Consider the following 9,885-nt stretch of genomic DNA (forward strand, 5'->3'; position numbering starts at 1 on the left):
TCACATCTAGTTTAGCCTTTACTGAAAGTTCTAAGTATCTGAAGAAGTGTGCATGCACACGAAAGCTCATACCAAGAACAAACTTAGTTGGTCTCTAAGGTGCCGCTGGACAATTTTTATTTTTTATATACAGTGGTACCTCTAAATATGAACGGGATCCGTTCCGGAGCCCCGTTCGCATCTAGAAGCAAACGTAACTAGTGACGGCATGTCTGCGCATGCGCGCGTCACTTTTCGATGCTTCTGTGCATGCACGTGATGTCATTTTGAGCGTCTGCACATGCGCAAGCGGCAAAACCCGGAAGTAACGTGCTCCGTAACGTGCACATCTTAACCCATTTAGAAATAAGTATGTGGTTAGGGACACGGGTGGCGCTGTGGTCTAAACCACTGAGCCCAGGGCTTGCTGATCAGAAGGTCAGCAGTTCGAATCCCCACAACTGGGGTGAGCTCCTGTTGTTCGGTCCCAGTTCCTGCCCACATAGCAGTTCAAAAGCACATCAAGTGCAAGTAGATAAATAGGTACCACTCTGGCAGGAAGGTAAATGGCATTTCTGTGTGCTGCTCTGGTTCGCCAGAAGCGGCTTAGTCATGCTGGCCACATGACCTGGAAAAACTGTCTGTGGACAAACATCGGCTCCCTCGGCCAGTAAAGCGAGATGAGCGCTGCAACCCCAGAGTTGTCCACGACTGGACTTAACTGTCAGGGGTACCTTTACCTATGTGATTAGATGGTGCCAAGATGCCCCCTCAGTGAAGTGCTAGTTTGATGGCCCACTTCTGCTTTTGTAAATAAAAAGTATGAAAAGTACATTTGCTCAAACTAGGTCAGTCTCTGAATCTGTGATAGGAATGCTGCAGAACTCTCTGACATATTGACTATTCTATCCTGGCAAAGCCTCTGATTATTCTGGTCTGCCAGGTAAACTACAGGGGGGTCAGAGGAAATGCTGTGTGGACTGTGCACAGACACACTACCAGACCACCGGTCTATTTAGTTCGCAGAGAGTGTATTTTCTGACTCATCTACCATGAGCAAATGTTATCCACCCTGCACATCACCCAAAGTGCACTTAGAGGTGGTTGGCAGAAGCATGCAAAAATTCACAGCTCCTGCTTGCAGAAAATGAGTAAGACAACCCACTTTCCATGAGCAGGACTCCACCATGGACCCTGCCAGAGTTCTGCAGGGAAGGGAGCTCTGCTGCCTAGAAAAGGAACCCTAATGCCCTTTGCAAACCCTACTGCAGCACGGAGCTTTTATTTCTTTCTCTTGGTTTGGACTGTTGCCACTGCATTAAAGAATGAGGCAATCCCTAGGCGGATGCCTTTGTGCCTGCCTCCCTATCAGTTGCTGCGCTGCTACCTAAGTGGTTTCACAGCAATATGCTCAGTGGGAGTTGAAATCCTCCCCTACAGGAAAGGCAGAGAGTGATGCTTTGTTTTTGTTTTGCTCTCTCTCTCTTTATCCAGATTGCAGGTTGAATGTGATTCTCGATCGCAAAGGAGAAAATTTCCATTGGTCCACTGCCTTTTGCTCAGAACTGCACGCTGCCACACTTCGATCTCTCATAATATTCGTTCACACAGGTACCCCGTGTGTGATCATTTTATCTTTCCAGTTATCCCATAGTAGGAGGACATCCTCTACCAGCTCTCATTCAGGCAACACGGCAGTCCCTACAGGTGAATAGACATGAGTTGGTGAGCAGGGTGGTGGTTCAATATTACCCAAGTTGTGGATATAAAGCAGGGGTTATCAATGTGATGCCAACGGGCAGAGTAGTATCTCCTCTATGGCATCCATGAAAGGTCTCAGTGAATATCCTTTCGAAACTTCACAAGGCAGGTAAATCTGTTTGCTCTTCTTCTTCCGTTTGTGTTTGCCATCGGCTAAGCCTCCCCTACATTGAACATGCCTAGATAAACATGTTCATTGGATGCTAGGACTGGAAACCCAAAGGACTTCTCTCTGTGAGTGAACACTGTGGTGGCTGGTTCCCAATAATGGGGAGTCTGGGGAAAGGCATGCACAAACCATTTTGTGTCCCTGTCTCTTTTTCTGCTCTTTTAGATATGGCAGAGATTTGGTGTTGTGCCGTGTCCTCACAGTGATCATTTTGCGGCACCCAGAGCACTTTCCCAAAATTCCAAATATGCCCACTGGACCAAAAAAGGTTGATGACCCCTGATGTAAAACCTTGGTCAGCAACTAGTTCCATGGGCAGCCTAGTTTGAGACGAAAATTAAAGACGGTGGACCAGCTTCATGCCCTAGTCCCAAAGAAGACGGCCAGCAAGTCCCGTTGCCATGCCAACCTTCCCTCAACGCACATCTCTGACTTCTAGGTTGACAGCTGGGATGGGGAAAGAAGCAGCTGACACTCTCAAAGGACCAGTTCTGAAAAGGCTGATGGTGACAGGGATTGTCATAGAATGCTTAGATGCTCTAGTCAGGAAACTAGGCCAAAACTTCATATCGCTCTCGCTCTCTTACACACACAAACACAGAGGAACAGAATAATAACTGGAAACTTCTGGTGCCCCGGAGCTATAGCTAAATCCAGTGCCACCTAGTGTCTAAACTATATAATGACATTATCCACACAGTGAGAAGCAAGGAAAAGACATCCAGTTTCTCAAGTGTGTGTATGTATCTGAATTGGGGTGATTTGGGGAGGGGTTGGGTGTGTGTGGAATTTTGTGTCTTGTAAAGTGACAGTCATAGAATCATGGAATTATAGAGTTTGAAGGGACCCTGAGGATCATCTAGTCCAACCCCCTGCAATGTAGCTGTCCACACGGGGATTGAACCAGCAACCTTGGCATTATCAGCACCACACTCTAACCAACTGAGCTATCTGACCAGTCTTCAGAATATATAACAGGTGCTGAGCAAAGTTAAGGAGAGAGAGGTAAAGGGGAAGGCACAAGGGTTATCTATTATTATTTTATCTACTGAAAGGATTGGTACATTTTAGATGAGTGAATGTAAGAGTCTTATTTATTGTGCACCTGTGAACCAATAAAACCTGTCCTGGGGCAGGAGAGAGAGGATAGAAAAGAGGAGAAAGCAAAATAGGCAGCTGTGCCAATCAGGAGCATGTTTACTGGAGCAAATTGTCTTTTAAAAATGGTACTGGAGCTAGAACTAAAAATATAAGTTCCAAGGGGGTTTCAAGACATTGGACAAATACTGACTACTAGTTGGAGGGGGAATAAATTCCCATTTGGTTTTAAAGAACATTCCAAAATAAAGGTGGACAAGGATGAGCCCACAAGGATGAAAGACACTGTGTGAATGATATCACTGATCAGCTTGTCACAAAAGCATCAGCTGTGACAATTTAATTCCTTCTTAGCATTCTGTTTCAAATATGGAAGGGAAAAGAGTGATGGTTCTTGATAATGATTTGTTGTTGTTGCTGCTGCTGCTGCTGCTGCTGCTGTTAAAACTTGTACAGTATCTGCATAACTTTGGGTCATTTCTACCTTCCAGGGTCATTGTGGAGATAAAAGAGCTACTTGAAAAAAAGATATGATATTAATCTAATAGATAAATAAATTTTAATGGGTGCTTAGGGTTCTGTGTTTAGGCTAACAGTGCTATTTCTGAAATGTCCATCAAATTTATTTTATTTATTGGGGGGGGGCAGAAACTCAGCTGAGATGCTTTACAACATGAGCCTCAGCCTCAGAGGGAGTTCTGGGTAAGCTGCCTCTCGTTTATATAAAGGTAAAGGTACCCCTGCCCGTACGGGCCAGTCTTGACAGACTCTAGAGTTGTGCGCTCATCTCACTTAAGAGGCCGGGAGCCAGCGCTGTCCGGAGACACTTCCGGGTCACGTGACCAGCGTGACGAAGCTGCTCTGGCGAACCGGCACCAGTGCAGCACACGGAACGCCATTTACCTTCCCGCTAGAAAGCGGTACCTATTTATCTACTTGCACTTAAGGGTGCTTTCAAACTGCTGGGTGGGCAGGAGCTGGGACCGAACGACGGGAGCTCACCCCGCCACAGGGATTCGAACCGCCGACCATGCGATCGGCAAGTCCTAGGAGTTGAGGTTTTACCCACAGCTCCACCCACATCCCTATCTCGTTTATATAGTGTGTTGCTAATTAGCACAGCACTTGCAGTTTCACAGAGGAAACTAGGAACATCCATTGAATGTGCAAACACAAACAAGCAAGTCGAGAGAGGAGGAGAGTTTTTCTTTTTGTGCTGCTCAGCTCCCAAACATGCACACCTCAACCATAGTTTTACATAAATGTAAAAACATAACTGGAGGGTTGCTCTTCTTGTTTTAAAGGTATAGGGAAAGGGTTTTTTTGTTTTGTTTTAAAGGTATATGGAAAGGGGTTTTTTTCGAGAGCCAGTGTGGTGTAGTGGTTAAGAGCAGTAGTCTCGTAATCTGGGAAACCGGGTTCGCGTCTCCGCTCCTCCACATGCAGCTGCTGGGTGACCTTGGGCCAGTCACACTTCTTTGAAGTCTCTCAGCCCCACTCACCTCACAGAGTGTTTGTTGTGGGGGAGGAAGGGAAAGGAGAATGTTAGCCACTTTGAGACTCCTGAAGGGGAGTGAAAGGCGGGATATCAAATCCAAACTCTTCTTCTTCTTCTTCTTAAATGAAATATAAAACAAAACAAAAAACCCATAGTTTTATTTTATTTTTTGGATTGAAAAATAATGGAATAAAAATAATTAGATGAATTTCTTCTGCAGTAATCTTCTGAAATATGAACAATGGGAGACAGCATTGCTTGGTCCTGAGTGACTACAACCCAGAATTTAAAACAAGCTGTGCAACATTTTGCCTGTCCGTGATCTTCTATGTAGCTACTTCAGTAAACAATATGCAAGAGTTTCCTAAGAGACATAGTCAAGAGGGAGTTCCTAGCCTCCAGGTGTCCCTGGGGGGGTTATAGGCAAAGAAACAATGAATGGGCTTATCCAGCCCATAATATACTTTGATGACTGAGGTGTCTCTTGTGCTGCCATCCTGTGCAGATCTAAGAAAGGTCCACTGTGTTCAATTAGGCTTAGTCCTATCTGCGTGTGCCTAGGATAGCAGCAATACAGAGCAAGCCTATGCATGTATAATTAGAGATAATTCCCACTGTGTTCAATGGCAAATGCATAGGACTGCAACCTGGCAGTGCAATGCTGTGCATGTCTGCTCAGAAGTCTGCTTGATATCAGTGTGGCATACTCTTTTTGTAAACCGCTTTGACCTTTTTCTCTCTTTTTTACGATCAAGCGATACAGTATATAAATTTTATGAAACAAACAAACACTCCCAGTTAAGTGGGTTTAGGATTGCAGTTTATAATGTCATATTCAGTTGATTCCGGCACAGTCATTTCAAAGCTTTCCCAGAGTTCCAGGCATCCTTTATCTTGAGGAACTGCTTCTATGGTTGAAAAACTGTATTTCCTCGACACTGCTCCATACACACAGCACATTTAAAGCACATTTTTTTTCCTCCCAAAAAGAATCCTAGGAACTGTAGTTTACCTCCTGCCCCCCCTTCAAGCTACAATTCCCAACAGCCTTAACAGGATTCTTTGGGAGAGAGAAATGTGCTTTACATGTATGGTGCTCAAATTGCAGTACTTTGTTGTTGGGGGGAAATGCAACCCTCTACTTTATCTGCAAGCAATTCCGCTGTGATGGCAAGTGCTGAGGTAGCTGTGGTTGTCCCAGTGACCCACACACTCATTGGATGAAACCTAGGCTTCCATGTTATTGTTGTTGTTTAGTCGTTTAGTCGCGTCCGACTCTTCGTGACCTCATGGACCAGAGCACGCCAGGCACTCCTGTCTTCCACTGCCTCCCGCAGTTTGGTCAAACTCATGCTGGTAGCTTCAAGAACACTATCCAACCATGTCGTCCTCTGTCGTCCCCTTCTCCTTGTGCCCTCCATCTTTCCTAACATCAGGGTCTTTTCCAGGGAGCCTTCTCTTCTCATGAGGTGGCCAAAGTATTGGAGTCTCAGTTTCAGGATCTGTCCTTCCAGTGAGCACTCAGGGCTGATTTCCTTCAGAATGGATAGGTTTGATCTTCTTGCAGTCCATGGGATTCTCAAGAGTCTCCTCCAGCACTATAATTCAAAAGCATCAATTCTTCGGCGATCAGCCTTCTTTATGGTCCAGCCAGTGACGTAGCGTGGGTTGTCAGCACCCGGGGCAAGGCAAGTAATTTGCGCCCCCTAGCCCATGGATTTGCACCCCCTAGCCCGCGGATTTGCGCACCCTAACCCTAACCCCCAGATGTTGCGCCCGGTGTGGCCGGCCCCCCCTGCACCCCCCACGCTACGCCACTGGGTCCAGCTCTCACTTCCATACATCACTACTGGGAAAACCATAGCTCTAACGATTCAGACCTTTGTCGGCAAAGGCTTCCTAAGAACATGAAAAGATCAGAAGGGGCATCGTGGATCAGACACAAACCCAAACAGTCAAGCATCCTGTTCTCACAGTGGCCAACTAGATGTCAATGGGGAACCTGCAAGCAAGACATGGGTGCAACAATACTCTCCCCAACAACTGGTATTGAGAGGAATACTGGGCCTGTTGGGGGTGGTAGCACACAGCCTTGAAGGCTAGTGGCCAGTGATAGCTTTCTCCTCCAATAATTTGTCTAAACCTCTCTTTTCTTCCAACCTAACAAACACAATCCCACCAACCCTACGAGGCTGTTATTACATGCCATCCATGTTTGTTTGGGTTCTTTGTTGTGCCTCCTTCCACTCGCAGGACCACCCCGCAAACACCAAATGATTTAAAGGATGCCTAAGATGAGGGCTTAGAATAATAAGCGTCTGCAGTCCTAATGGGTGCTGCTGTGACAATGCTGTGTCTGGGAACGGCTCCAACACGAGTGCGATAGAATCAGCGGTGTTCCCACACTGTGCAGGCTTCTCATTTAAAAAATAATAACAGCAGTGATGATGGGGTCTCTTAAGTGCATTTGTATGAAAAAAGTGTAGTTAGCCTTTGCATGGAGCGGCTATGCACCCCAATGAATGACAACTGGCAGTTGCCATAGGGACAAATTGTAACCTGCGACTGGGTAGCAAGCCATCTCCATTCCACTTCTCATGTAGGCAACCCCTCCCCATCACCACACTGCAAATTTCCATGCCCTCCACAGTATCAGCAAGGAATGTGGATGAAAGGGAGGAGTCACCTGGGGTTGCCATGTGTCCTCTTTTCCCAGGACATGTCCTCTTTTTCATGGGCAGTCATAGAGATCCATAGTTAAAAGTAGAAGTCGGCAAATGTGTCTTCTTTTTTTGCTCTTCAATATATACCAGTCCTGGTATATGCGTGCATCCATGCCATGGACTACAACTGGCCAGGGGTGAGAAGAATTGTGGCCAACAACATCTGGCAAGCACCACATTGGCTGCTCCTGAATTATGACTAAAATGCAGATATTGCCGTGCAGCGTCTCTGTTCAATTATATCATGTTGTAAATCAAAAGGAGCACCACTGTACAAATATTGCATGGCATTGTCCGTTTATCTTTGGCAAGTTACTGCATCTTCAGCATTATATAAAAAAAACCTGACCTAAGTTTCCCAAACTTGAGTCTCCAGCTGTTGTTGGACTACAACACCCATCATCCCTAGCTAGCAGAACCAGTGGTCAGGGATGATGGGGAAGAAGAAGAAGAAGAAGAAGAAGAAGAAGAAGAAGAAGAAGAAGAAGAAGAATTCAATACTGTTAAACCATCTTAAAAATATATTTAGATGTCTTTATGTTCTGGCAGCCTCTCAATAGTTTCTTCCTTGCTTGTTTAGTTCGCCTCAATGAAACATTCCTCTCTATAGGCCTGCTCTTTCACAGGCCACTCAAACAGGTGAAGTGTTTCAGGTGAGATATTGTATCAAAATACACAAAGTCCTTTAGGAAGAATCTTAATGGTTTGTTCACTTATTGAAATGCATTTATATACAGTCATACAGTCATAGCTTGGTTTTCGAACAGCCTAGTTCTCGAACATTTTGGCTCCTGAACGATCAAAACCTGGATGTGAGTGTTCTGGTTTTTGAACATTCTTCCGGAAGCCAAACGTCCGACAGGGCTTCCACAGCTTTCCAATTGGCTGCAGGAACTTCCTGCGGCCAATGAGAAGCCACGCTTTGGTTTTCGAACATTCTGTTCGACTTTCAAGGTACAACTATACTGCTTTTTGAAAATCTCTAAGTCTTAAAAAAAAGGACAATATATCTTTAAAACCAAAACACAACATAAAACCAAGTAAAGAAGCAATATAAAAACACACATGTGCTCAGAAGTGGAGGGAAGATACAAAGGAAGAATGGGAGGCAAAGCTAATAGAATATATGGAAATGGCTAGACTGACAAATAGAATAAGCGATCAGGATAAAAAATTATTCGAGGAAGATTGGAAATGTTTTATAGATTATTTGGAGAAATATTGTAAACACACTAAAAAGTTAACAGTAATAGAATAAATTCAGCAGTTTAAAAAATACTGAGATATGAGGGGAAATAAGATACATGGAGAAATCAGAATACATAGTGGGGGGAAATGTAATAAAATGCACCATGGAAGCGGGGGAAGGGGAGTCAATATTAATTGTGTGGAGGGGATTTATTTTAAATATTGCTGTTGTTTCAAGTGCTAAATGAAAATGAAAATAAAAATGGAGGGGAGAACCACACACACAAGCATATTAGATCAAATCAAATAGAATTTCAGGAGATTCCAAAAGATAAGTCTTTTTCAGATGCCTGAAGGCAGTGCTATATATATATATATATATATATATATATATATATATATATATTAGCTTTCGTAGATTTTCACGGGTATAGGAATGCAGGTTTTGGTGTCTTCGGGTGTCTTCCCGTGTAAGAGTCGGGGTGTCTATGCGACGTTTCGACGAGGTCTCACTCGTCATCTTCAGGCTGGTGCTTTCGGCTTCTTGTTACTGTTCCAGTAACAAGAAGCCGAAAGCACCAGCCTGAAGATGACGAGTGAGACCTCGTCGAAACGTCGCACAGACACCCCGACTCTTACACGGGAAGACACCCGAAGACACCAAAACCTGCATATATATATTAGATAGATACTCTCATTTTCCTACTCATATTGAAATACTGCCCCTCAATGAGGCCAAACTTAGATTCACAAAATGTTTAGGGGTATGCGTACCCCTGCATACCCTCAGAAAAAAGCACTGCCTGAAGGATATATGTTAGTTACAGCTTCATGCATGGTAGAGGGAAGGGAATTATACAGTTACATGAGGCATCAGCAGAAAATGTCGAGTTTCAGGTCAGTTGGGTGTGGAGCCACAAGAAGAATTTTCCCCAATGATCTAAGTCAGAGGTGCCCAAACGTTTTTCAAAGAGGGCCAGATTTGACGAAACATGCATGAGGGCCAATTAAAGTTGTTGAGCTTTTTTTAGCAGTGAAGTTGCTGAGCTTTTACCCCCAGGACAGATTAGGCCCCCGAAACGGACTTTGGACATGCCTGATCTAAGTGATCTTACATGTCTATACAGGCAATTTGCCATTTGCACGTGAGCAGCACACACATGACTGCTAACACACACACTTTTTTTAGAACCGCAAGGGGGCAGGTCAGAATGGGGCGGGCATACGCACATCCCACTGGCCCACACGATGCCTCAGAATGCAACCCCTGCATAAATGGGGGGGGGGGAGAGTTGCCTGTACAGGAGCAGGCAATCTTTCAGGTAACCTAGTCTTGAGTTGTTTGGGGCTTTGTATTTTATTTGTTTTTGTTTATTGTTGCATTTATATCCCAATTTTTCCTTCAAGGAGCTCAAGGTGCCAACCATGGTTCTCTCCCTCCCCAGTTAGTCCCCACAACAACCCTGTGA

This window comes from Podarcis vaucheri, assembly GCF_965113315.1.
Source record: "Podarcis vaucheri genome assembly, chromosome: 1".
NCBI classification, from domain to species: domain Eukaryota; kingdom Metazoa; phylum Chordata; class Lepidosauria; order Squamata; family Lacertidae; genus Podarcis; species Podarcis vaucheri.